Raw genomic sequence first — 25,975 nt, 5'->3', positions numbered from 1 at the left:
TAAATAAGCATATCTGTACTAAGGCGGTTTCGTTTTGTGGAGACGTGATTCCGTTGCCTTTGCTGACATTTACTGCTGGCAGAGTGGAGCACAGCAAGTTTAGTTTACAGATTGTGGTGTTCGTGTGCCAGCCACTGAGTCTGGGAAGCCGCTGGGTTTCAGTCTGTGACCGTTATGTGATCTATATTACTGGCACAGTGGATTAGAGTAAGTGTAGTGTACAGATTTTGTTGTGTGGGTGCCACCTACTGACTCTGGGAAGCCACTGCGTTTGACTCTGGGGCGTGCGCCACAGTGCAGTACGTATGCGCCTCTATGGGAAGCCGCTGGGTTTCAGTCTGTGACCGTTATGTGATTTATATTACTGGCACAGCGGATTAGAGTAAGTGTAGTGTACAGGTTGTGTTGTGTGGGTGCCACCTACTGACTCTGGGAAGCCACTGCGTTTGACTTTGGGGCGTGCGCCACAGTGCAGTACGTATGCGCCTCAGTGGGAAGCCGCTGCGTGATGAAATATCATGGAGGGTGGGTGCGTCCTGGGACAGTTCATTTCAACGCGCTTCTGTTATTGTCCTTCTTCATGCAGTCTCGTTTTTGTTTTTTTATGGCTGTGTCATCGTATATGCGGTGGTGAGGGCGGTCGCATCCGGGCGGCTGTAGAACCTGGCGTGCACGCTTTACCTCGGGTTTAGGTCACAGGTCGTAGGCATGGTAATGTTTCCATTTACTTCAATAACCCTATTTGAACTAAAGCGAAGCCAAAGCATTTGACTCTGGGGTGCCACGCCGCAGTGCGCATGCGCTTCGGTGCGTCCGCCGTGCATAAATTAACTGTGGTTTAGTAATATAGATAGCTGTTACTCAAGCATGTTCATACTAGTGAGCAGCATCATTGGCTCTCCTGTTGTCTGTATTAAACGCTCGTCAAAGTACTTGCCATTTCTTTGATATATTTGTATTATGTGTTAAGGTAGAAAAGCAAATATTTATATGTAATTTAATATTTTGACCCTTTTGTCATTGCTGGCTGGAATTCAAGTGTCGTCTACACTACCTCCCCGAGGACTATCAATTTCTCTGCTCTCATGTAACCATTCTTGGAATTATTAGCACAGTTGTCTTCATCATCATCATTATAATCTTACTATCGCTTTAATATGTTTTTTGTTCCCTTTCTTCAAAAAAGTGATTTTATTCTGATATAATAACTTTCTGCTATTCTTATATTCTTGTTTCATGCTTTGTGATTAAAAGGCTCTTTAAATATAAAGAGAAAGTTATAATGATAATATGGAAAGGATTTTCTTCCTGATGTTAGGATATTAGAAATCACACTAAGGCTTCCTTAAAGGCAATATTTTTTGTTTTTTTTGTTGGGTGCACGTACAGTATAAACAGATCCTTACTGCTGCTGTCCTGAGAAACACGTCACATACTTGTGAGAAACAACTAGATGTCAAATCAGCACCAGCTACTCTGAGAGTTTGGCCCTGAGGCTTGGTAAGTGTCATGGAAAAGCACACGCTAACCGGTAAGTGCAGCTTTTTGAACTAAAGTGAGTAATTATTTGGTATGAGAGGGAGTTTTGGAACAAGTACAGAGTCACCTTTGTTGCACCCTGTCCATTTTGTTGGATCCATGATGATGTGATGTTGGGACTAAACTCACTGTCTAGCATTGTTGCACAGCTTTTATGCGTTTAGATTTCTCATTTACGTTATGTAATTTCATGCACAGGAATACCAAGGGCTGTAAGACAATTCAAAGCTTTTATGGTGTTGGCCCTCCCATTATGACTTCCAAATGAAATTTTTAACCCTGCATGAAGCCTGTATTTTAAATTACATAAGCAATAATGTAAATATAAAAGTGTCAAATTTTGCCCCACCACCCTTCTACATGATATTTTTGAAACACTGCATAGCCTGGATTTTAAATTGGCTCAATTTTATTATACACACAAAATTAAACTAAAAGCAACTTGAACAATGGGCAGTTTTTGGGTTGGTTCCATTACAACCCTCCTTCTTGATAACATTTTTGAAATTGCTTCTATATGCGCGTGTCCGTAACTTGAAAATCAAGTGGCGGCCCATGATATTCTCATTACGGCAGAACATTATAATACTACATATAGCGTACTGCTCCGGCTCTAGCGACAAAAGTAAATACAGCGTACTAATTAACAAGAAACACAATGTTTTTTGGCCACATTGCCGTCAGCTGTGTCGTTATTTTCTCTTTCTGTTTTATATTCAATATATATTGGCATGGCGGCCCTGTGCAGGTGCACAGTTTGCACATGCCTAAGGCAGCTCCTGTTAGAACATTAGAACACTCTAGACGAGAACAGGCCATTCAGCCCAACAAAGCTCGCCAGTCCTATCCACTTATTTCTTCCAAAAAAACATCAAGTCGAGTTTTGAAAGTCCCTAAAGTCTTACTGTCTACCACACTACTTGGTAGCTTATTCCAAGTGTCTATCGTTCTTTGTGTAAAGAAAAACTTCCTAATGTTTGTGTGAAATTTACCCTTAACAAGTTTCCAACTGTGTCCCCGTGTTCTTGATGAACTCATTTTAAAATAACAGTCTTGATCCACTGAACTAATTCCCTTCATCATTTTCAACACTTCAATCATGTCACCTCTTAATCTTCTTTTGCTTAAACTGTAAAGGCTCAACTCTTTTAATCATTCCTCATAATTCAACCCCTGTAGAACCCCTGACAGACATACAAACACTTGTTCTTTTATTAAGATGGTGTGAAAGAACCAGCCTCGACACACACAAAAAGGTTTGGGGTAGCCACCCGTATATTGTCCCTGGCTGTAAAAAAGGGTATGAAAATTGGCACTGATGTGCATAAGTTAGAGTTCCAGACTGGACTGAACTGTTAAGCCAAAGATGGCAGCTTTAAAGGACTTTACAGGAAGTGATACCATTAAGTTCGGAACTGGAAGTGACATCACCCTTGAGGGCCGGAACTGAAAGTGACATCACCCTTGAGGGCCGGAACTGAAAGTGACGTCATTCTTGCTGGCCAGAACCGGAAGTGACATCTTTCTTGGGGCCGGAACTGGAATTGGCATCATCAAGGTTGAATCAGGCAGAATTTCCCATATTTGGTCTGCAGAAATAACAGAGGAAGGTTTATTGCACCCTGCCACCCCCTGGCCAGGCATGGAATTACCTTAATTTGGTCCATTCAGCTTCCTCCTAAGCACACGTGTGTGACAATGGATAGGCCGGGGAGCCATACAGCATGTGAAATTCCATTTAGTTCATTGATCACTGGACTCAGCCACATTAATCAGTATATTGTTATGAACGTCCTGTGAAGAAAGAATACAACACATGTTCTAAATGGATGCTTATTAGCGCTCAAAAAAAATGAGCACCTCCAGAAATTTTATTTTGTCTTCTCGTCAACAAAAGCTTTTTACTTTAAAAGATTCTGACTTTTCTAGGATTTCCTGAGGTAAAGAGTAAACATAAATAATAACAATACATTTTATGTACTGTATATATACTCACATATAAGTCGGGTCTTGAAACCCGAAAAATCGATCATAAAATCAGATCCCGACTTATACGCCTGTTCAAAAATGCAACACTTAAATTTTTTTTTTACATTCTTGCCTCCTCTAGTCTTGCATCAGTTTCTCAGACACGTCGAATTTTGTTACCAATTTCTTTTGCCATTTAAAACCAGCACCATATTTTCTTCTGATCGAACGCTCCATCAGCGTATGAGAGTGTGAGATACAAAAAACACAATACAGTGCAAACCTCACTTCAGAATAGTATGGATATTACCGAGTGGTCATGTAGGCACAATACATAGAAAAAAAAGGCTGTGTGCTCCGTGGTTCCTCTCTCATGTGGGCGCTAGCATATCATAATCGCTTGGACCAATAGCGAGAGTTTTCTGCATTCCACTTATATGACCGACATTGTAAAATACCGGAAATTATATGGTAAAATCAAGTCCTGACTTATCCGCGGGAGAACGTAAACGTGAGTATATACGGTATACTGTATAACATTTTTTCTATAGTGCTTCACAGATATTCAAAAGTTTACATTGCACTGTAATATTGCACTGCTAAATGTAGTAGAGCATAAGGGCCTTTTAGTTGGTTAAGAATACTTTTGGGTCACTCTTAAATTTATGTGCATATATTTGACAAGTTGTTCAAGTCATAAGGACATGCCAGACACAGCTTGGCTTAGAGCAGAGACGTGACAGGGTGGGTCCCAGTATGGTCTGAACTTTAAAAAAAGAGGACATATTAATAACTGGAGAGCAGCAGTTAATGTGCCAGAGTGAATAACTAGCCCCCTGGGAAGGATAGGACTTAGGAAGTAAAGGGTTGTTTGGCAATAAAACTATAAAATGAAGAATGCTTTCATTATAGCTGCAGTGCATCCGGAAAGTATTCACAGCACATTACTTTTTCCACATTTTGTTATGTTACAGCCTTATTCCAAAATGGATTAAATTAATTTTTTTCCTCAGAATTCTACACACAACACCCCATAATGACAACGTGAAAAAAGTTTACTTGAGGTTTTTGCAAATTTATTAAAAATAAAAAAACTGAGAAATCCAATGTACATAAGTATTCACAGCCTTTGCTCAATACTTTGTGGATGCACCTATGGCAGTAATTACAGCCTCAAGTCTTTTTGAATATGATGCCACAAGCTTGGCACACCTATCCTTGACCAGTTTCGCCCATTCCTCTTTGCAGCACCTCTCAAGCTCCATCAGGTTGGATGGGAAGCGTCGGTGCACAGCCATTTTAAGATCTCTCCAGAGATGTTCAATCGGATTCAAGTCTGGGCTCTGGCTGGGCCACTCAAGGACATTCACAGAGTTGTCCTGAAGCCACTCCTTTGATATCTTGGCTGTGTGCTTAGGGTCGTTGTCCTGCTGAAAGATGAACCGTCGCCCCAGACTGAGGTCAAGAGCGCTCTGGAGCAGGTTTTCATCCAGGATGTCTCTGTACATTGCTGCAGTCATCTTTCCCTTTATCCTGACTAGTCTCCCAGTTCCTGCTGCTGAAAAACATCCCCACAGCATGATGCTGCCACCACCATGCTTCACTGTAGGGATGGTGCCAGATTTTCTCCAAACGTGATGCCTGGTATTCACACCAAAGAGTTCAATCTTTGTCTCATCAGACCAGAGAATTTTCTTTCTCATGGTCTGAGAGTCCTTCAGGTGCCTTTTGGCAAACTCCAGGCGGGCTGCCATGTGCCTTTTACTAAGGAGTGGCTTCCATCTGGCCACTCTACCATACAGGTCTGATTGGTGGATTGCTGCAGAGATGGTTGTCCTTCTGGAAGGTTCTCCTCTCTCCACAGAGGACCTCTGGAGCTCTGACAGAGTGACCATCGGGTTCTTGGTCACCTCCCTGACTAAGACCCTTCTCCCCCGATCGCTCAGTTTAGATGGCCAGCCAGCTCTAGGAAAAGTCCTAGTGGTTTTGAACTTCTTCCACTTGCGGATGATGGAGGCCACTGTGCTCATTGGGACCTTCAAAGCAACAGAAATTTTTCTGTAACCTTCCCCAGATTTGTGCCTTGAGACAATCCTGTCTCAGAGGTCTACAGACAGTTCCTTTGACTTCATGCTTGGTTTGTGCTTTGACATGAACTGTCAGCTGTGGGACCTTATATAGACAGGTGTGTCCCTTTCCAAATCCTGTCCAATCAATTGAATTTACCACAGGTGGACCTCAAGTAAGCTGCAGAAACATTTCAAGGATGATCAGGGGAAACAGGATGCACCTGAGCTCAATTTTGAGCTTCATGACAAAGGCTGTGAATACTTATGTACATGTGCTTTATCAATTTTTTTATTTTTAATAAATTTGCAAAAACCTCAAGTTAACTTTTTCACATTGTCATTATGGGGTGTTGTGTGTAGAATTCTGAGGAAAAAAAATGAATTTAATCCATTTTGGAATAAGGCTGTAACATAACAAAATGTGGGAAAACTGATGCGCTCTGAATACTTTCCGGATGCACTGTATCTATGGAAATTGCAAGAGGTCTTACATACAGTATAAAAGAAATCGTAATTCATGTGCCGAGAGCTAGTGTATAAAAAGAGGATTAAAATGGACACATGAATGAACTAACGGAAATGCAGTCTCACTTTGAAGATGGCAGATGCACAGCTAGAAATCTCCTGAGGTATCCATGCAGCATTGCTCAGCACCTTCTTCAATGAATAATGCGTCAGCTCAGTTAAGAAACACATCATTTGTCAGAAGCTGTCTCCGTTGTTCTCAAGTTCAGTCCCGGAGGCCCATTGTGGTTGCAGATGTTTGTTCCAACCAGTTTTACAATCAGTGCGTCATTTCACCTCTAATTGATTGTTTAATGAGATCGACATTTTTCTTTTCTTGCTCCACTTATTCTGAATTCAGAAAAGCGTAAGATTTTTTTTTTTTTTGTTCTTTATTTCGCCTTATACAATTTCTTGTATTAGGAATTTGTTAGTTTTCGCACACCCCTTGGGGTCAGAGCGCAGGGTCAGCCATTGCACAGCGCCCCTGGAGCAATTACAGGTTAAGGGTCTTGCTCAAGGGCCCAGTACAGTAGGATCTCCTTTGGCACTAACAGGGATTCGAACAGGCAGCCTTCTGGACACCAGCACAGATCCTTAGCCTCAGAGCCACCACTGCGCCCCAAAAAGATTTACAGTACATTTACAAAAAAATTAGAAATATGTGCATTTATAATATCCATCCATTAATAATAATAATTTATAGGTGCCTTTCAAGGCACACAAGGCCACCTTACAGAGCGCAATAATAACAACAGTCACAACATAACATTAGTAAAATATTACAGTACAATAAAATCAGAATAAATACAATAATAAAATTTAATTTAAATTTATCAGCTGAAATTATCAGACAGAATAAACCATCTTAAAAAGATGTGTTTTAAGATGAGATTTAAAGGAAGGAAGAGAGTCGATATTACGAAAGTCTTGTGGCAGAGAGATCCAGAGGCGAGGGGCCACTCGACTGAAAACTCTAAACCTCATGGTAGTTAAGGGAGCTGGAGGGATAGTAAGATTGAAAGAGGAAGAAGATCTAAGGATACGAGAAGGAATGGAGATGTGAAGAAGATCAGAAAGATAAGGAGGTGCCAGATTATGAAGGGTCTTGTAAATAATAAGCAGAATCTTAAAATCATTTCTGCCATAGCTTTAAATGATCAACTCACCTTTGTTATTTTCCTGTTAATTCTTCTTCTTCTGTAGTGTTGGGTCAGTTCATTGCATCCTAATAATCTCAATTAACAAGACACCACAACATACAACTCTGAATGCTGAAAGTGCACAGCTACTGGTGTGCTCATTAGTCAATAGCAACTTAAATAATCAGAAGACCGGATAAGTAATGAAAGTCATGATGAAGTTGAAAGTAAAAAAAAAAAAAGTAAAATATACTAAATTATCCTCTTGGAACATATATAAATGCTTGCTATCCTCCAATAAAAATTTAGTAACTCCCGTTTTGTAATTTCTGAACTGACACCAAACAAACAGAAAACAAAAGACTGGGGAATAACCGCTCGCTTAATTAAGGGACCAATCCAATTAAAAGGAGCCTGCAGGCACAGTGGACCACTGACGTGCGGTGAGGTTCATGGCTGGTGAGGCATGGACTCCTTCAAAGTCCGATTTACAAATATATAAACCCAAAAGACTAGCTTATTCACTGTTCAATTGGCAGCATGCACATTGACTACTGGTTATGTTTCATATCTCATCAGCATTCTTTAAAAGTTTTTAAAGCAATCTGGCTTTGAATGTGAGTAGTTGATCTTTCATGTTTGCTGAGGCTTCTTGGTAAAGTTTTCATGTCACAATATCCTGTGTTAGTTAACATTGTGACAAGTTGAGAACAAAATGCATGGAAAGCCTGTGGTGGGCTGACGCCCTGCCCGGGATTTGTTCCTGCCTTGTGCCCTGTGTTGGCTGGGATTGGCTCAAGCAGACCCCCGTGACCCTGTAGTTAGGATATAGCGGATTGGATAATGGATGGATGGAAAGCAGTATAGGTGGTTTCTTGTAGGATGGCCACACAGCCAGTCTTTTCAGGGGTACCACTCCTTTCAAAAAGAGCGAGCTGTCTTTTGTCCCTTAATTTGAAGCAAACATTTTAGCTCCGGCGTTGGCCTTCTGTTATTTATCACTTCCTGTTTTGACTGAAAGTCCAGTTTCAAGAAATTTTTAAGCTTAGATATATAATCTTCCATTTGGGCAGTCAGCCGGAACAAAAAATAAAAATAAACAGACCGCTGCAGTGCACTTGACTTTTTGATATCGCAAACTTCTTGGTGCCTCTGAGTAGAAGAACAGCAGCAACAAGCACCTCCTTCAGTGAGGCACAGTACTGTCTGCCTCACCTTAGATATGGAAGTGAATGATATGCTGTGGCGACCCCTAACAGGAGCAGCCAAAAGAAGAAGAAAATCATCAGTGGAATTTGTTGTTTCAGACAGAGTTGCTAATTTTCTCCTTCATTTAAAAAAAATAAATAAATACAGGAATAGGCATAAGTCTTAGAAGCAGAACTGTACTTAAAGTTATCAAAACAGGAACCCAACAATGACAATAATAGATAGATAGATAGATAGATAGATAGTGACCCTATAAAAGATAGAGGCACTAAACGTTCACAGTTGACTTATCGTTCTCTTTTTTGAGTTATTTTTCTGCTTCTTTTGATCTGGATTCATATCTAAGATTAGTAATTTACAAATATATGTATATACATTTTAGGCTTTCAACCTTTTATTTCTTACCAAACCATGCCACTGTTATTACAATTAAAAATATTTCATTAAAAAACATTTGAGGTAGATATGAAAAATGAAAGACTTACACAACCACACAAGAAACTTTCTGTAATCACTTGTTAAAATCTTTAAATTAAATATTTGGGGAGGCAGAAGGTAACAACTCTCACATTTAGTTGTGTCTGGAAAAGTTCAGGACTTAACAATTTATGATTAAAAGAAAATGGAGATCCTTCAAAATATTTAATCTCCTGGAGATGGTACACCAAGGAAAAAGATTGTATTAAGCATTTGATAGATTAATAGGTCTAGTATTATAGAAAATCATGCAGTATCACTGCTGGTTAGCAACAGCTAAGGCCCAAGATCATGCTCTGCTTCATTGCGTTTAGTTTATATCAGTAGGGGTACTGACAATGTGGTACTTGACTTAAATTTTGGGACCCCCCGATCTAATAATGAAAGCTGAGAAAGACAAAATCTATTTTTTCTGATTTTGATTTAAAACTCCCAGACAGTCAGTCAGTCATTACTCAACCCGCTATATCCTAACACAGGGTCACGGGGGTCTGCTGGAGCCAATCTCAGCCAACACAGGGTGCAAGGCAGGAACAAATTCTGGGCAGGGCCTCCCAGACAGTTCAAAAAACAAAATTCTCAATACTTGTAAACTTAGTGCGGACATATTTAAATACTGCAGAAGTTCAATGTCCTTGGCTTAGCGCTTAAGAGAAAAACATGCATGATGTTACGGTTAAAAGCTCTAACGCTAAACAGCAAAATGTGGAGCAGACTGCAATTCATGCATTTACAGCTCAGCTTATGTCCATGAATGAAACAGATTTCAGCTACAGCTGATTGCAAAACAGCTCCCATCAGACTGCAGAGCACTAAATCTAGATGAAGATACAGGGCTGTGAAACATCATTCAGAAAGGTCTGATGATTCTTACACATTACTTTCACATTTGACGATTGTGTCAAGGGTTTATCTGAAATGCACAAGTCTTCCCAAATTGAGCAGCTAAGATGTTGTAAAGCAGTCACTTTCATAGGGGAGGCTACTGGTCTGGGCTGAACTAACCTGGTTACACACGTGATTAATCAAATTTAATTGAGTGGCATTTTGTGATTGATAGGTTGAATACTCCTTTAGGCCTGTCTTCTCCCATTATGTTGCTGTGTCCCATTGGATGTGAAGCTCTTTACCCTAAAGATGAAGTGGTGCTCAGGATAATAACAAAAACATGAAGATAAAGTTAAGTAGAGGAGAGTTGATAGACCTAAACTGTAATGATAAATGAAATATAAATCCTGTTTTATTCACAATTAAAATAGCACTTGCAGAGGTGGAATCCTATAATAAGCAGTCTTCAGGCTCCTCTTAAGTGCATTCCTTGAGATTAAAGCATTAAAGGTTTATGGGATCATTATGGTTCCCTGTACCATGGTACAGATAAATTCTTATCTGCATGTGCTAATCAACACCGAACACGTTGACACAAACTATTTGGAGTAAGTAATACATAAAAATATAAACAGCTCAAAAAAATTTAAGGAACACTTTGAAAACATATCATCTCAATGGGAAAAAAAATCCTGCTTTACTATCTCTACTGCTATTGACTGATATGGTAATGTGTTAGGAACGAAAGGATGCCACATCATTTGATGGAAATGAAAATAATCAACCTACAGAGAGCTGAATTCAAAAACACCCCGAAAATCAAAGTGAAAAAATGATGCGGCAGGCTGGTCCATTTTTCCGAAATTTCATTGCAGCAACTCCAAATCCTACTCAGTAGTTTGTATGGCCCCCACGTGCTTGTATACATGCCTGACAATATTGGGGGTGGGGTCATGCTCCTAATGAGATGACGGATGGTGTCCTCGGGGATCTCCTCCCAGATCTGGACCAGGGCATCACTGAGCTCCTGGACAGTCTGAGGTGCAACCTGGCAGTATCGGATGGACTGAAACATAATGTCACACCCAGGGGTGTTCTATTGGATTGAGGTCAGGCGAGTGAGTGTGGGAGCCAAGGTGCTGTTGTCTAGCCTGTAGAGGTCAGAGCATCCCTCCGTGGATATGCCTCCCCATTCCATCACTGTCCCACCACCAAACCGGTCATGCTGAACGATGTTAAAGGCAGCATAACTTTCTCCACGGCTTCTCCAGACCCTTTCATGTCTGTCACGTGTGCTCAGGGTGAACCTGCTCTCATCTGTGAAAAGCACAGGGTGCCAGTGGTGGACATGCCAATTCTGGTATTCTATGGCAAATGCCAATCGAACTCCACAGTGCCGGGTGGGCAGTGAGCACAGGGCCCAATAGAGGACGTCAGGCCTTCAGGCCACCCTCATGAAGTCTGTTTCTGATTGTTTGGTCAGAGACATTCACACCAGTGGCATGCTGGAGGTCATTTTGTACACTCTGGCAGTGCTCATCCTGTTCTTCCTTGCCCAAAGGAGCAGATACCGGTCAGTCTTGCTGATGGGTTAAGGACCTTCTACGAGAGGCCCTGTCCAGCTCTCCTAGAGTAACTGCCTGTCTCCTGGAATCTCCTCCATGCCCTTGAGACTGTGCTGGGAGAAACAGCAAACCTTCTGGCAATGGCACGTATTGATATGCCATCCTGGAGAAGTTGGACTACCTGTGCCAGCTCTGTAGGGTCCAGGTATCACCTCAGGCTATCAGTAGTGACACTGACCGTAGCCAAATGCAAAACTAGTGAATAAACTGATGAGCAGGGAATAATGTCAGTGGCCTCCACTTGTTAAACTATTCCTGTTTTGGGGGTCGTCTCATTGTTGCCCCTCTAGTGCACCAAAGCAGCTGAAACTGATTAACAACCCCCTCTGCTACTTAACTGGCCAGATCAATAGGCCAGAAAATTCATTGACTTGATGCTATACTCTCATTCAAAAGTATTCCTTTCATTTTTTTGAGCAGTGTAGTTTTTGGTTGGAGTATTCTCGTAATAGATGGTTGTGATTGTCTTTTAATATCAAAGATATTCACTAAATTACTGTATTTAATAGGAAAAATCTCTGTCTCTCACATTCTTATAGAATTCCTATGTCACCTTTGAATCCTATTCAATTGCCTGTATAACAAACTTTAAGCGGTGTGACATTCAGTAGGCTCAGCACAAATCTTCAATTGCCTTGAGACACTGACACTATGATAAGGCATCTTTTACTGTTTCCAAATTTGGCATAAATCCCCATTTACACTGGCAGCCATCTACTTCACTGCTGCTTCCCTCATGAGCATTGCTGTTACTGAGGGTGAAGACTGCTTTCAGTTTCTAACATTAGAGTGGATAACACACAGTCGTCTCTGCTAGTAACTCCTTACATCTTCTTTATGAAATTATGTGCTGAGACACATCTTAATTGCAATTTGCATCTCTTCAAACTTACCAAACCAAAAGATTCTGTCTTTTGTCACCCTGACCCCTGTTAAAGGGGCCTCCAGCATCATTAAGCACAGACTACTGTATTCCATTTTTTTTCTAAGGCTGTAGTCGACAATCAGCTGTAGCTAATTTTCCTAACATGTATAACTGAGCTAAATGAAGAGCCCTTTTTCCGACAGCCAAATACCTGATGTGTTTAATTTTCTTGCACGTAGAAATTTGCCCCCAGCGGCTGTTCTAGCAAGTCATGACAGCACTGTGTGCTTTCGTTTGGAGCATTTCCACGCATCTTTCCTCTGGAAGTGTGGGCAGCTTGGCTTCTCCTCACAGATTATGGTTAATGTGTGCGCTAGATGAGGACTAGGACAGGGTTTTCAGTTCTTCACCGCAGAGAGCATTAGGGCTTTTTCTTTCCATTTTAAACAAGCACTTACATTAAACAAAATGTACTCTGCCTGTGTAGCCAATTCAAATGCAGAGCAGGAGGAGTCATAATAAGTCATTTTTAAATTAAATTGTTTTAAGGATGTTGCTTTCTCATCATCATGTACAGAACAGGTGTAATGGATATTCAGTGAACTGGCATCTTACTGTCTGTACCACTTTGTGCACACTGTTACTGGGAGCGGGGAGAGGGCTCCTATGCAACAAAAAAACTAAATGAAGAAAATTTAATAGCAACAAAAGCTGGGTCATAAATGTTCATCAGGGCTAAATCTCTTACAAAAGTAAATCATCCATTGCAGTACACAGTAAATCTTTCTGAACAAACGTACAGCAGAAATGAATTATCTGAATAAACTGGGTGTTCCGTTACAAACAGGAATGCAAACCCCTAATGAAGGAAATGGTTGAAATGAAAATCAGCAGTGACAGGCAGTCATAGCCGTTCACCGAAGTCAAAACACACATAATGAGGAATGTGTAGTGAGCAGCTAGCCTGTAAAGGCCTGTATGTGCATGTGCCTATGGAAATGCGTTGTGCCAATGGGAAAAGTGGAATGTTAAAAAGGAATGGAACTGTGCTTCTTCTTCTTCTGCACGCTGAGTAATGCAAGTCTGCATTTTTCACAAAGCAGTAATATAAAAATAGGCTGTTACTCATTTGATCAGCAATAGTAGTTCACTGTGAAGGGGTTTGGCTAAATCAACAAAGCCCGAGTGTCTTGAGCATTCTGATTCAGATTGAGACAAAGAACACTTTATTGCCATTATACCAGCCATACAGGAATTGGTCTTGGGATCAGTGCTATAACATAAAATAGTGAACAATATCAACACCCGCCAAGAAATAAAATTAGCATCAGCAGTGTGCTCTGATTACAACGAGAGGATCAAGTAACAAGACGTACTGTATCAGGGGATGGATGGACAACCCACCAGAGGAAGATGTCCTCCAGGACCCTCGATGGCAGCAGCCCCGAATATTGGTACCCAGTAAGGAATCAGTGGGGCATGCTGGGAGATGTAGTCTGGCAGAACAGCCCTGCTGAGGTCTGTGGATGCCACAAGAGGGCGCTGCAGGGAGATGTGCTCCCTGTTATGTTTGATTTCTGTATGACCTGGAAGTATGTCCAACTTGAAGCACCCCTGGCACCAGAAGTACTCTCAGGTCCACAATTAAAGGGAACTGCACTCCTTTATCCAGGCAAGTCAGAGCTGGGAGGACGGAGAGCAACACTCGACTGGAGTAGGGTAGTGCTGTAGTGAGAGGAATTGTGAGGTATTGTGAAGGCAGAGAGAGAGAACCTGTGCTTGTGTCAAGTTTGGGGGTATTGTGTTTACTTAAACACCCTTTATTGGAACCCGGACACTGAGTGTATCCATGTTTGGGGGTTTTGGGGCGGCTCACTTGTGCCCAGTTCCATCACAATAGGCTATAATATACAGTAATCCCTCGCTGTATTGCATTTCGACTTTTGCGGCTTCACTGTATCGCGGATTTCATATGTAAGCATATCTAAATATATAACGCGGATTTTTCGCTGCTTCGCAGGTTTCTGCTGACAGTGGGTCTTTTTACTTCTGGTACATGCTTCTTCAGTTGGTTTTCCCAGTTGATTTCATACAAGGGACGCTATTGGGGGATGGCTGAGAAGCTACCCAATCAGAGCACGCAGTTAAGTTCCTGTGTGCTGATTGGCTCAGCGACGGAGCGCTGAATTCGATTCCGCTGCGTTAACCAGGAAGTCTTGTCTCTCTCATTCAGCATCAACGTGTTTCGCTGTGTACAGAGTTCACTTTTGTGCTCTTTTTTGTTTATCTTTGTGTATAGTCAAGCCCTTTGTTATGGCTCCAAAACGATCTGCTTGTGCTACTGCTTCAGGGGCCGTGCCCAAGCGCAAACGGAAGATGCTAACGATTGCCGAAAAGGTAAAAGTTGTGGATATCATATCAGAGGAGCAGCTCATCCTAGGCATGGGCAAAGATCCAGAGTGAGGATAAACATAAGGTGGAAATGAAAAAAAACTGTACAACCTTAATCACTTTTTAAATTGAAAGAACTATCACATTTCGGGGAGAGTTCAGTTACTGTAGCGTTTTGGATTAACAGGTCCAGAAAATGGATGAGTGGATGAATTTGTGTTTCATTTACTTCTCAGATTTAAAAAAATATTCCACTTTGCACCATTTTGCAAAGTTAAAAGAGTGGCTTGGACTTAGAATTGCTGTAAAGGGCAAGATGCTGGTCTAAGTTTGGGAATACCTGGACTGATCTGGATGGTGAATCAAGGTTTATATGCAGAGCGAGTACGTAGGGATTTCTGTTATACCGTCTATAAGTCTGTATGTTTGTTTTTTATGTTTCTTCTGCTGTAGGCATCTGAATTTCCCCTTGGGATTAATAAAGTTGATTTAATTTATTTGAATAAACTGCCCAAATCCGGGTGTGCAAAGCTTGGAGAAGCTATAACTGCAGCCAAAGGTGCTTCTGCTTCTACAAAGTACTGGTTATGAATACTTATATTAGCATTTCACTTTTTAATTTTTAATAAATTTGCAAGCATTTCTAAAAACAAGTTTATTTTTGTCGTTATGGGTGATTGAGTGTTGATTGACGGGAAAAAAAGGCTTATTTATATATTTGAAATGAATCCTACAACATAATAAAGTGTGCAAAAAGCCACTGCTGGTGCTTTAAAGGGGGCTTCTTTCGCTGTGTACAACAGGATTTTGTCTTTGAGCGCACTCTCTTGTAGAGTACTGTTTACTTTTTGAATGCATCTGTGTTTGGTCAAACTTCCTTTACTGCTTCCTAATATGAGTCTCCTCTTGGTGTTCCTGGCCTAAAACCTGTTCAGTTTGTTTCTTTTTTGAAAGGTACATTTTTTTCCCAGTGTACCACTGTACTTTGGTTCAGACTATCTCTGTTTTGGTAAGTACTTCTGCTGAATTGCACCCCTGTATTTGGCCTGTAGGCTCCATAGCCTTCAGTGTTTACTGGAAGCCCAAACGCCTTTGTTTATTTTGTGATATTTAATCTCCTTCAATAGTTACGTTTTTTTTTTCTTTTTCATTGCTGTAATGATGTAAGTTATTATAATATCACCAGCTGCCTTCATCTTCCCACCCTGCAATCGGGAACAATTACACAATCAAATCAATCATTATGCCTCTTCTGAAATGAACGATTTACAGACTAAAAATAGGCAGATGGGTGAAATGCTCCCTTGGTAATTTCATGCCACGCGGTGTCTCACTTCTAATCAAACTGCACTCTGCTGTCTGTTTCTTCAGGCAAATTTTGTCAATGCCAATCTGTCTTCGAAGACCTGATGATGGGAAAGCCACTAGTCTAGACTATTAGGGGTGGCGTGGGGCCTTGTGGTTGAGCCTTTCCCATAATTCCAAAACGCACATTTGTCATTTGGCAACTGACTTTTTAAGTTTGTTATTCTTGAAGGATAAACAAGTTCCTTTGTCGCAGCTGTTGCTGATTACTACCGCAGTCGTCATGCTAACAGAACTATTTGCCCGTCACAAATGCTCTGTGGAGCTGCAGGTGACTATTGAAATGAAAGCTAGAAGCTCCTTGTGATTGCTAGCATGAAGAAAGTTATCCCATCTGAATGTTTGTACCCATCAGTAAACAAATGATAGTATGACAAGGTGCTTACTGTCAACTAATCTACCTTGATAAAAGGATAAGTGTGCCTGTCCGGTTTGCGATGTCTCTGCTATTTCATAAGATGGCACATCACAAACATTTGTAATAATAAAATGCATTGCATTTGTCATTCCAACAGATGTCTCATGGAACTCACGGATTGTCCATAACGAACACTATGTTCAAGCATGGGGTGTTCATATGTGCACTTGGCACCAGGACACCCTAGTCCTCAGTTCGATGATCGACTTTGTGGTTGTGTCGTCGGACCTGCGGCCACATGTCTTGGACACTCAGGTGAAGAGAGGGGTGGAGCTGTCAACTGATCACCACCTGGTGGTGAGTTGGCTTCGATGGTGGGGGAGGATGCCGGTCAGGCCTGGTAGGCCCAAACGTGTTGTGAGGGTCTGCTGGGAACATCTGGCAGAGCCCCCTGTCAGAAGTAGCTTCAACTCCCACCTCTGGCAGAACTTTGACCACATCCCGAGGGAGGTGGGGGACATTGAGTCCGAATGGGCCATGTTCTGTGCCTCTATTGTTGAGGCGGCTGACCAGAGCTGTGGCCGTAAGGTGGTCAGTGCCTGTCGTGGCGGCAATCCCCGAACCTGTTGGTGGACACCGGTGGTGAGGGATGCTGTCAAGCTGAAGAAGGAGTCCTACCGGTCCCTTTTGTCCTGTGGGACTGTGGAGGCAGCTGATAGGTACCGGCAGGCCAAGCGGAATGCGGCTTCAGTGGTTGCTGAGGCAAAAACTCGGGCATGGGAGGAGTTTGGTGAGGCCATGGAGAACAACTTTCGGACGGCTTCGAGGAGATTCTGGTCCACCGTCTGGCGTCTCAGGAGGGGGAAGCAGTGCAGTGTCAACACTGTGTATGGTGGGGATGGTGCGCTGCTGACCTCGACTCGGGACGTTGTGGGTCGGTGGGGGGAGTACTTCGAAGACCTCCTCAATCCCACTAACATGCCTTCCAATGAGGAAGCAGAGCCTGTGGGCTTGGAGGTGGGCTCCCCCATCACTGGGACTGAGGTCCCTGAGGTGGTCAAAAAACTCCTTGGTGGCAGGGCCCCGGGGGTGGATGAGATATGCCCGGAGTTCCTCAAGGCTCTGGATGTTGTAGGGCTGTCTTGGTTGACACGTCTCTGCAACATTGCATGGACATCAGGGACAGTGCCTCTGGATTGGCAGACCGGGGTGGAGGTCCCCCTCTTTAAGAAGGGGGACTGGAGGGTGTGTTCCAACTACAGAGGGATCACACTCCTCAGCCTCCCTGGAAAAGTCTGTTCAGGGGTTCTGGAGAGGAGGGTCCATCGGATAATCGAACCTCGGATTCAGGAGGAACAGTGTGGCTTTCGTCCTGGTCACAGAACAGTGGACCAGCTCTACACCCTTAGCAGAGTCCTGGAGGGTGCATGGGAGTTCGCCCAACCGGTCTACATGTGTTTTGTGGACTTGGAAAAGGCGTTCGACCGTGTCCCTCCGGGAATCCTGTGGGGGGTGCTCCGGGAGTATGGGGTACCGGACCCCCTGATAAGGGCTGTTCGGTCCCTGTACAACCGGTGTCAGAGCTTGGTCCGCATTGCCGGCAGTAAGTCGAACCCATTTCCAGTGAGAGTTGGACTCTGCCAGGGCTGCCCTTTGTCACTGATTCTGTTCATAACTTTTATGGACAGAATTTCTAGGAGCAGCCAGGGTGTTGAGAGGGTCTGGTTTGGTGGAGTCAGAATTGGGTCACTGCTTTTTGCAGATGATGTTGTCCTGTTTGCTTCATCAGGCTGTAATCTTCAGTTCTCTCTGGATCGGTTCGCAGCTGAGTGTGAAGCGGCTGGGATGGGAATCAGCACCTCCAAATCCGAGACCATGGTCCTCAGCCGGAAAAGGGTGGAGTGCCCCCTCAGGGTTGGGAGTGAGATCCTGCCACAAGTGGAGGAGTTCAAGTATCTCGGGGTCTTGTTCACGAGTGAGGGAAGAATTGACCGGGAGATCAACAGCCGGATCAGTGTGGCATCTGCAGTGATGCGGGCTCTGCATTGGTCTGTCGTGGTGAAAAAGAAGCTGAGCCATAAGGCAAAGCTCTCACTTTACCAGTTGATCTATGTTCCTACCCTCACCTATGGTCATGAGCTATGGGTAGTGACCAAAAGAACGAGATTGCGAATACAAGCGGCTGAAATGAGTTTCCTCCGCAGGGTGTCTGGGCTCTCCCTTAAAGATAGGGTGACAAGCTCAGTCATCCGGGAGGGGCTCAGAGTAGAGCCGCTGCTCCTCCGCATCGAGAGGAGTCAGATGAGGTGGCTCAGGCATCTGATCAGGATGCCTCCTGGACGCCTCCCTGGTGAGGTGTTCCAGGCACGGCTAACCGGGAGGAGGCCCCGGGGAAGACCCAGGACACGCTGGAGGGACTATGTCTCCCAGCTGGCCTGGGAACGCCTTGGGATTCTCCCGGAAGAGCTAGAAGAAGTGGCTGGAGAGAGGGAAGTCTGGGCATCTCTGCTCAAGCTGCTGCCCCCGCGACCCGACCTCGGATAAGCGGAAGAGGATGGATGGATGGTAAACCAGGAGCTATAAAGAAGTAGTGTTCATGGTTCCAACCTAGGAAGGAGGTACCACAATTGTGGAATCCAATCATACACAAAAACAGTAAATTTTAGAGTCATGAGAGCAGAGAGATTCACAGAGGTAGAGGCAGGAGATGGATGGGACATTGGCTTTTCAGCCAGCAATGACAGAGTGATCAACATTTAAGAATTACATAAACATTCAGTTTCTTACCAAAACCAATTATACAAATGTACACGGGAAGCAGCGGGTACTTCGACTAGTATAAGAATGGAATGTCAACTCTCTGACACCCAGCTTGACAAGCTTCACGCTTCCATTCCTTGAATAGTACAACTCCACTGTCCCAACTCAACTAGTGTGGCTACCTTCCCTTTGCCAATGAGAATGTCAAAGCCCTCCAGTTGCAAAGCTCTCTCCCTACCAAACTAGTTTGACTAAACTCCCTCAGCAGGCTGCTATGATAAATTTCCTTCAACCATCCAATTTGACAAAACCCTTTCTCTTTGGTTTGTTTAAGCTCTTTCATTTGACCAGTTTGACAGAATTCTCACACTGACCAGAGTAAAAAACTTGTAAACCATTTTCTCAAAGTTCTGCTTCAATACAATGACAAAACTTCCTTAGCTCAACATAACAATGTTTTCCTGCTTGACCAGAATGACAAAGCTCTCCTTGCTCACCTGTGTAGCTTAGCCCTTTGAGAAACAAATACAAGAAAGCTTTCTTTGCCCACTAGAATAAATAAGCTCACTCAGCCGTGAAGTATAGCAAAACCCTCTTTGCTCAAACACTTTTGCTCACTGAAAGTCCTCCAGTTGACAGGTATGGCTAAACTCTCACAGCTCACCAAGCTGACTGCACCCGCTAAACAAATAAGTGGAGCAACAATTTTCAATTCAATTCTGATTGGTTTATTTTTGTATAGCACTTTTCGCTTAATGTAGACACAGTTCTCATGTAAAATGCAAGTATAAATTTTACAAATTAGTAAATAGAGAATGAATACACATAAAGACACATATTTGTTAAAACACACAGAAAACAAAGTAGTTTGAAACTAATTAATATAAATGGAGTTCATCGCTATCTGTCTATTAATTAATTGTTGAAATATGGCCAGTTGTCAAAGGAGAAGAGGAAAAGAAAAACTCCAGTCTGCAACATTCTGGGAGAAAGTAAACCTCTGGGGGTCCATGGTCAGTTTTAAGAAAGAAAACCAAAGACAAAGTCAGACACAGTAACAGATCTGGACAACTCGGCCAGCTTGCCGCCCACTCCTTTCTGGGCATTCTATAGTACAATCCATGCTGGTTTGGACAATGTGATGACAGAATCATTCCATGTGATGAATCAGGCTCACAGAATCTAGCAGCAGTGGCACAGGTTGCCACATTAAGATATCAAGAAGAAAAACAGAATAGAGGAGGGTTAGAAACTGTTTATAAATGTTGTATTACTTATAGTTCTGTACAATTGACTAACAAACAGAAATGCAGTATGTACAGCTAATCAGCAGCTCTAGGCAGGGTATGCCAGACTAAAGTTTTGAGTCTTCAGCCTGGATTTCAAAGATGAGACTGAATGGGGCATCTCTTAGAATGTACTCACACTAAGCACGTTTGTTTTGTACTGTGCACAAGTGTGATTGTCCCCCCTCCCTACTCCCTTGCTGGCCTACACTCACACTGCACTTAATGTTCTGGGCCTAAACGTGCTTTCATCATGATCAAGTAACTTTGTGTAAAGCCAAAATAAGATATGAACATAATGTGACAGCATGCATGTCAAAATAATTTTACTTTGTTTGTAGTAGTTTTGAAGTCATGTAGGACAGGATGCTGCTCTACCCACTTACAGATTTATTGAATGCGCAGCACAGCGTTTTGCTTCACATCCGAGAAGATGTATATGGTGACAAATGATGTTAAGGGAGGAATTTGCAGCTTTTCTTGTCAACTACAATTCATTTCTTGTATAAGGTAAGAATAAAAATGGGGTTTTAACTAAAAATATATTCAATAAAATGAGAATTGCGTTATATGACTTGTCAGATCAATGATGTGATGTCTGTTTCCCGTGCTTGGGCACGTTTAGCAATCACACTGCTCCAGAATGCTACTGAACCATGCTCAGGGACACCTCTTCCAAACAGGCTAGGACATGGTATGGTTGGTCCAGCACAGCGCGATCACAGTAGTCAAATGAACTAGACTCTGCAGGGTTACGTGTGGACAGACATGCTCGGGCACAGAACAAATTGCCAGTTTGAGTACACCCAGTATAAGCAGGTAGTTCATTCCACAGATTTAGGGCCTTGTAACTGAAAACTTGACCTCCCTCTGTTATTTTATCAAACCTTGGAATCATAAGTAGGCCATCATTTTAATGTGTGTTTTGATTTAGTTTACATAGAATGACTGGGCCTTGACTATTTAAAGCTTAAAATGTTAAAAGGAGGATTTTGAAATCAGCTATACGCTTAACTTGGAGCCAGTGTAAGGACTTAAGAACTGGAGTTACGTATTTGTACTTTCTACTTCTTGTAATAAATCTTGCAGCAGAATTCTGAATTAACTGAAAGCTTAAAAAAACGATTTTAACAGCCAGGGAATCATACATTGCAATAGTCAGTACAACTAGAAATAAATGTATGAATTCATTTCTCAGCATCCTGCACATGCTCTGTTCAATGAGTGTGACTTAAACCCTTTCAATTAAGAAGTATAACTTGCTTCTCTCAGTCCCCCAGTATGACTAAACTGCCTTATAAACAAGCCCAGCCCGCCCTATCAGTTTTGCTAAGCTCTCCCCGGCAGTCCAGAATGGCTAAACTCTCCTGGTCAGGGAGTATTGCAAAGCTCACTCTGTTCAGTCACTTTGACTGAACTCCTTCAGCTGACAAGTATGAGAAAGTTCCCTCCATTGTTACAAAGTTTTGTTACCTCACCAGTACGACAAAGCTCTCTCAATTCTTTGAGGAAAGCTCTTTCAGCCCTTTAATTTCTGTCTGTTCGGCCAGTTTGACTGAATGCTTTTGGCTGGCCTTTAGCTACTGTTCATCAGGGAGACTTTTATCATAAATGCGTTCAGCCCACCATTATGACTAAACGTTTTCTGCAGACCGGTATCACTGATTTTTTTCAGCTGACTAGCTTTGCAAAGCACTTGTTGTTAACCAGCCCATTTTTACCAGTAGTTTGCTTTTTGAAGTAATGCATCATCCTCAGGAGAATTGGTAGATTGTGATAAGGTACTGCAGCAAGCCTGAAGTATTTACAAGGGTGGAATTCTTACCCCAAGTGCGAGTATGCTAGCATTTGACTGACTTTAACTCTTTTTTATTACTTGCCAGTTTATTCCTAAAAGGTCTTTTGTGCTTTTTCCTCTCACTCACATGCCTCTCACTGTACACCAAAATGTATGGCCTTCCTGGAAAGAGTCTGATAAAGACATTATTTATGAGCTGCAGGGAATGTGGGAGATAGATGGACGGAATTCCTGAGTAATTCCTCAATGCAGCAGTCAGTCGCCCCTCGCAGGTGAGTAGGCTGAAATATTGTAGCAGATCCGTGAGGAGAAAAATAATGACTTTTCTTTTCCATTGCATTTATGTTGGGAGATGGGGGTGCTTTCCTGAAGTCCACTGCTTAGGAAGCGTTACTTCTGGGTCCTTCTGCAAGCCAAGATGTGGTTTGTCTTTTTCCCTACTTTAAAGCAGTGATCTGTTTTTGCCATTCACTTTTGACTTGACTCATTCACTGAGCTGTTATTGACCTACACTCTTCTGCTGAGGCCATTTTGTGTCCAGTTTATCTGTGCTTACCTACCTTGATCTCTCTTCCTTCTCAAATTCCACACATAATGCCATGTCATATAAGACGACTATTTCAGCTCTTTTCATTCGTAGCCTTCATTTAGATAAACTTCAGTGGCTCACTAATGTGAAGGCCAGTTGCACAATCTGATACACCCAGTGACTCAGTCCAACTACTCCACACCTTGCCCTGACATTTTATCTTTAGACGTAGGAATGGGCTGTGTGTGCATGAGAACTGACAACTAATGATTGCTCATTCAGAAGTACAGTCCATATATTGTAGTAATAATGAACAAGGAACGTGTTGGTTTTGGTCTTCACAAACCAGAAGAGATGCTTGTTTGTCTGATATCTCTTGTTCTACGTACCATGACAGAATGAAAGAAATGAAAAAAAAGGACTGAGATGGCAGCTGAACTCACCTTAGCTGTTAACCCGATGTACAACGCTGGCTCCATCAAGCCACATGACATTGGCTGTCAGAAAAAAAGAGCGAGCAGGACTGTGCAGAAAGGTTGGCATGCAGTTAGTTGTTAAATGTTACATGCCCAACGATTTTCAGTCATGTAACTTGACATGGTCTGGTGATGAGATCAGCAATAACATTTGGCAGCTCTCACATACCCTTGGACTAGAAGTTGCGTAATATGACTTTGGCTTTTGTTGCACTTGACCAGCTTCCAGGTATGTCCAGGTTTTTGTGCAAATGACAAGCTTCCATATCAACATTCAACTTTATGATGGCTGCAATGTCATGTATTGCCTAGTGGACGATACTAGAACTGTGTTTTATATGTCATGAAAGTTATGCCTGTTGCCATAATCAAGTGATAGCAGGCGTAGAATGACCAGAGCCACCAGAGGACTTACACTATGGCAGTGTGTCTCAAGCCACATCAGTCTTTGTTGCCTTTTTATCTGTCATAGGCGAGAAATCTAAAGGTCAATAAAATATTTGGGGATATGGGGGTGCAATGTCCCAAGGAACTACAGTGTTGCATGGTCGCTACAAAAGAAGAAAGGTGACATTGGAAGTGAGCTAATGGTAGACTAAAAACAGCCACTTCCTGACAGTGAATGCTTCAGTAAATGAGATGGAATTGGAGAGAGACAGACAATTCTGTATGTGGCAAAGTAGGCTGGCTGTCACCACCTGATGGTTAGTTGGAATTCGGACTTGTCTCGAGTTTGACTTGACAGGGATACGTTACCAAGTGGTGTGGTAGGCAGTAGTATATTTAGAGACTTTAAAACACAGCTCAATGTTATTTTGGAGAAATTAATAGAATAGCATTGATGAACTTTGCTGGACTGAACAGTTTGTTCTTGTCAAAACTGTTCTAATGGTTTAGTCACTAGTGGGTTATGACATAAGATTTAAGTGGAGCTGGGTAACATTTTTTTTATTATTTTTTTTTTTTTTTTTTACCATTGAATTCATCTTTTATGTTTCTGTTAGTATCAAGCCCTGATATTACATTGGGTATTATGATGTAAGTGTTTTAAAGTAATAATCCTCCCAAAAATGATACTTTTTTATATTTTACTTACCCCCTGTTTCCATGCAGAATAAAGATAACAAAGCTTCCGATGTAATAGAGGTCTATACTAAATGATCCTGGACAACAGCAAACAAGATCAAAAAGTCCATGATCTCATGTTACTTGTATCAAAGTCATCCAATCGTATACTCTCAATGCCATAAATAAATGTATTTGTACGAAAAGTTTGTTAAATAAACCACTTCTGGGTGGCACGGTGGCGCAGTGGGTAGCGCTGCTGCCTTGCAGTTAGGAGACCCTGGTTCGCTTCCTGGGTCCTCCCTGCGTGGAGTTTGCATGTTCTCCCCGTGTCTGCGTGGGTTTCCTCCGGGCGCTCCGGTTTCCTCCCACAGTCCAAAGAGATGCAAGTTAGGTGGATTGGCGATTCTAAATTGGCCCTAGTGTGTGCTTGGTGTGTGGGTGTGTTTGTGTGTGTCCTGCGGTGGGTTGGCACCCTGCCCAGGATTGTTTCCTGCCTTGTGCCCTGTGTTGGCTGGGATTGGCTCCAGCAGACCCCCGTGACCCTGTGTTCGGATTCAGCGGGTTAGAAAATGGATGGATAAACCACTTCTGGTAAAGCTCTCATGAACAAAAATGGAAAGCGCTCAAGCGCAACTGAGCATTTGAATTGAAGACCCGCCTCCCTGCCTCATTCATTGGTCAGAAGTTCAGCCCATTAACAGCTTATTCATCGGCTAACAATGCACTTCATGCGATATAAGAAAAAGTGTGCACTGAGAGAGACCTGTTAAACTAAAGACTAAAAGTTAAAGAAAACCAAATGAAAATAATATCAGGAAAAGAATGTGCTTTGTACATGTGCGTATCTGTGATGTGTCAAAAAGAAGGACAATTCACCTGTGCAGTTTCACCGATTGCTACTTAAAAACCCCAAGTATCTTTAGTAGAGCCTTACTGTTATGAATATATGATGCACCTCTGGGGTCTTTTCTGCCCACTGCTATCAGATAATTCAATTGTTCCTCACGACGTACTTGTTAAGTTCATTTTGAAATATTTAAACAATATATGTTTATTTATTTATTTATCATTTGATTAATTGATTGATTGTCTGTATTATTTGTCCTGTAAGTCTATATCTGGGCGGCATGGTGGTGCAGTGGGTAGCGCTGCTGCCTCGCAGTTAGGAGACCCGGGTTTGCTTCCCTGGTCCTCCCTGCGTGGAGTTTGCATGTTCTCCCCGTGTCTGTGTAGGTTTCCTCCGCGCGCTCCGGTTTCCTCCCACAGTCCAAAGACATGCAGGTTAGGTGGATTGGCGATTCTAAATTGTCCCTAGTGCGTGCTGTGTGTGTGCCCTGCGATGGGCTGGCGCCCTGCCCGGGGTTTCTTGCCTTGCGCCCTGTGTTGGCTGGGATTGGCTCCAGCAGACCCTTGTGACTCTGTAGTTAGGATATAGCAGGTTGAATAATGGATGGATGGAGTCTATATCCATTTATCCTTGTTTTTTTAGGTCTTTGTTGCTGTATGCATTGGATTAATAAAGTTTATCTAATCTAATCTAATAAATGTAATGACATCTAACTGCATTTTAATTTCATTTACAAGAGCCTTTTCTGGAAGTGATTTATTTAGTAATATTTTATTAAAAATGTACTCTATTGTGGGACATTATAAACATATGACTGGACAATTTGACATTGGGTTTATGTGACACGTGTAACATAACATTTTTTGTGGCG

This window comes from Erpetoichthys calabaricus, chromosome 18, assembly GCF_900747795.2.
Source record: "Erpetoichthys calabaricus chromosome 18, fErpCal1.3, whole genome shotgun sequence".
Taxonomy (NCBI): domain Eukaryota; kingdom Metazoa; phylum Chordata; class Cladistia; order Polypteriformes; family Polypteridae; genus Erpetoichthys; species Erpetoichthys calabaricus.
Note: the sequence above shows the minus strand (reverse complement) of the source record.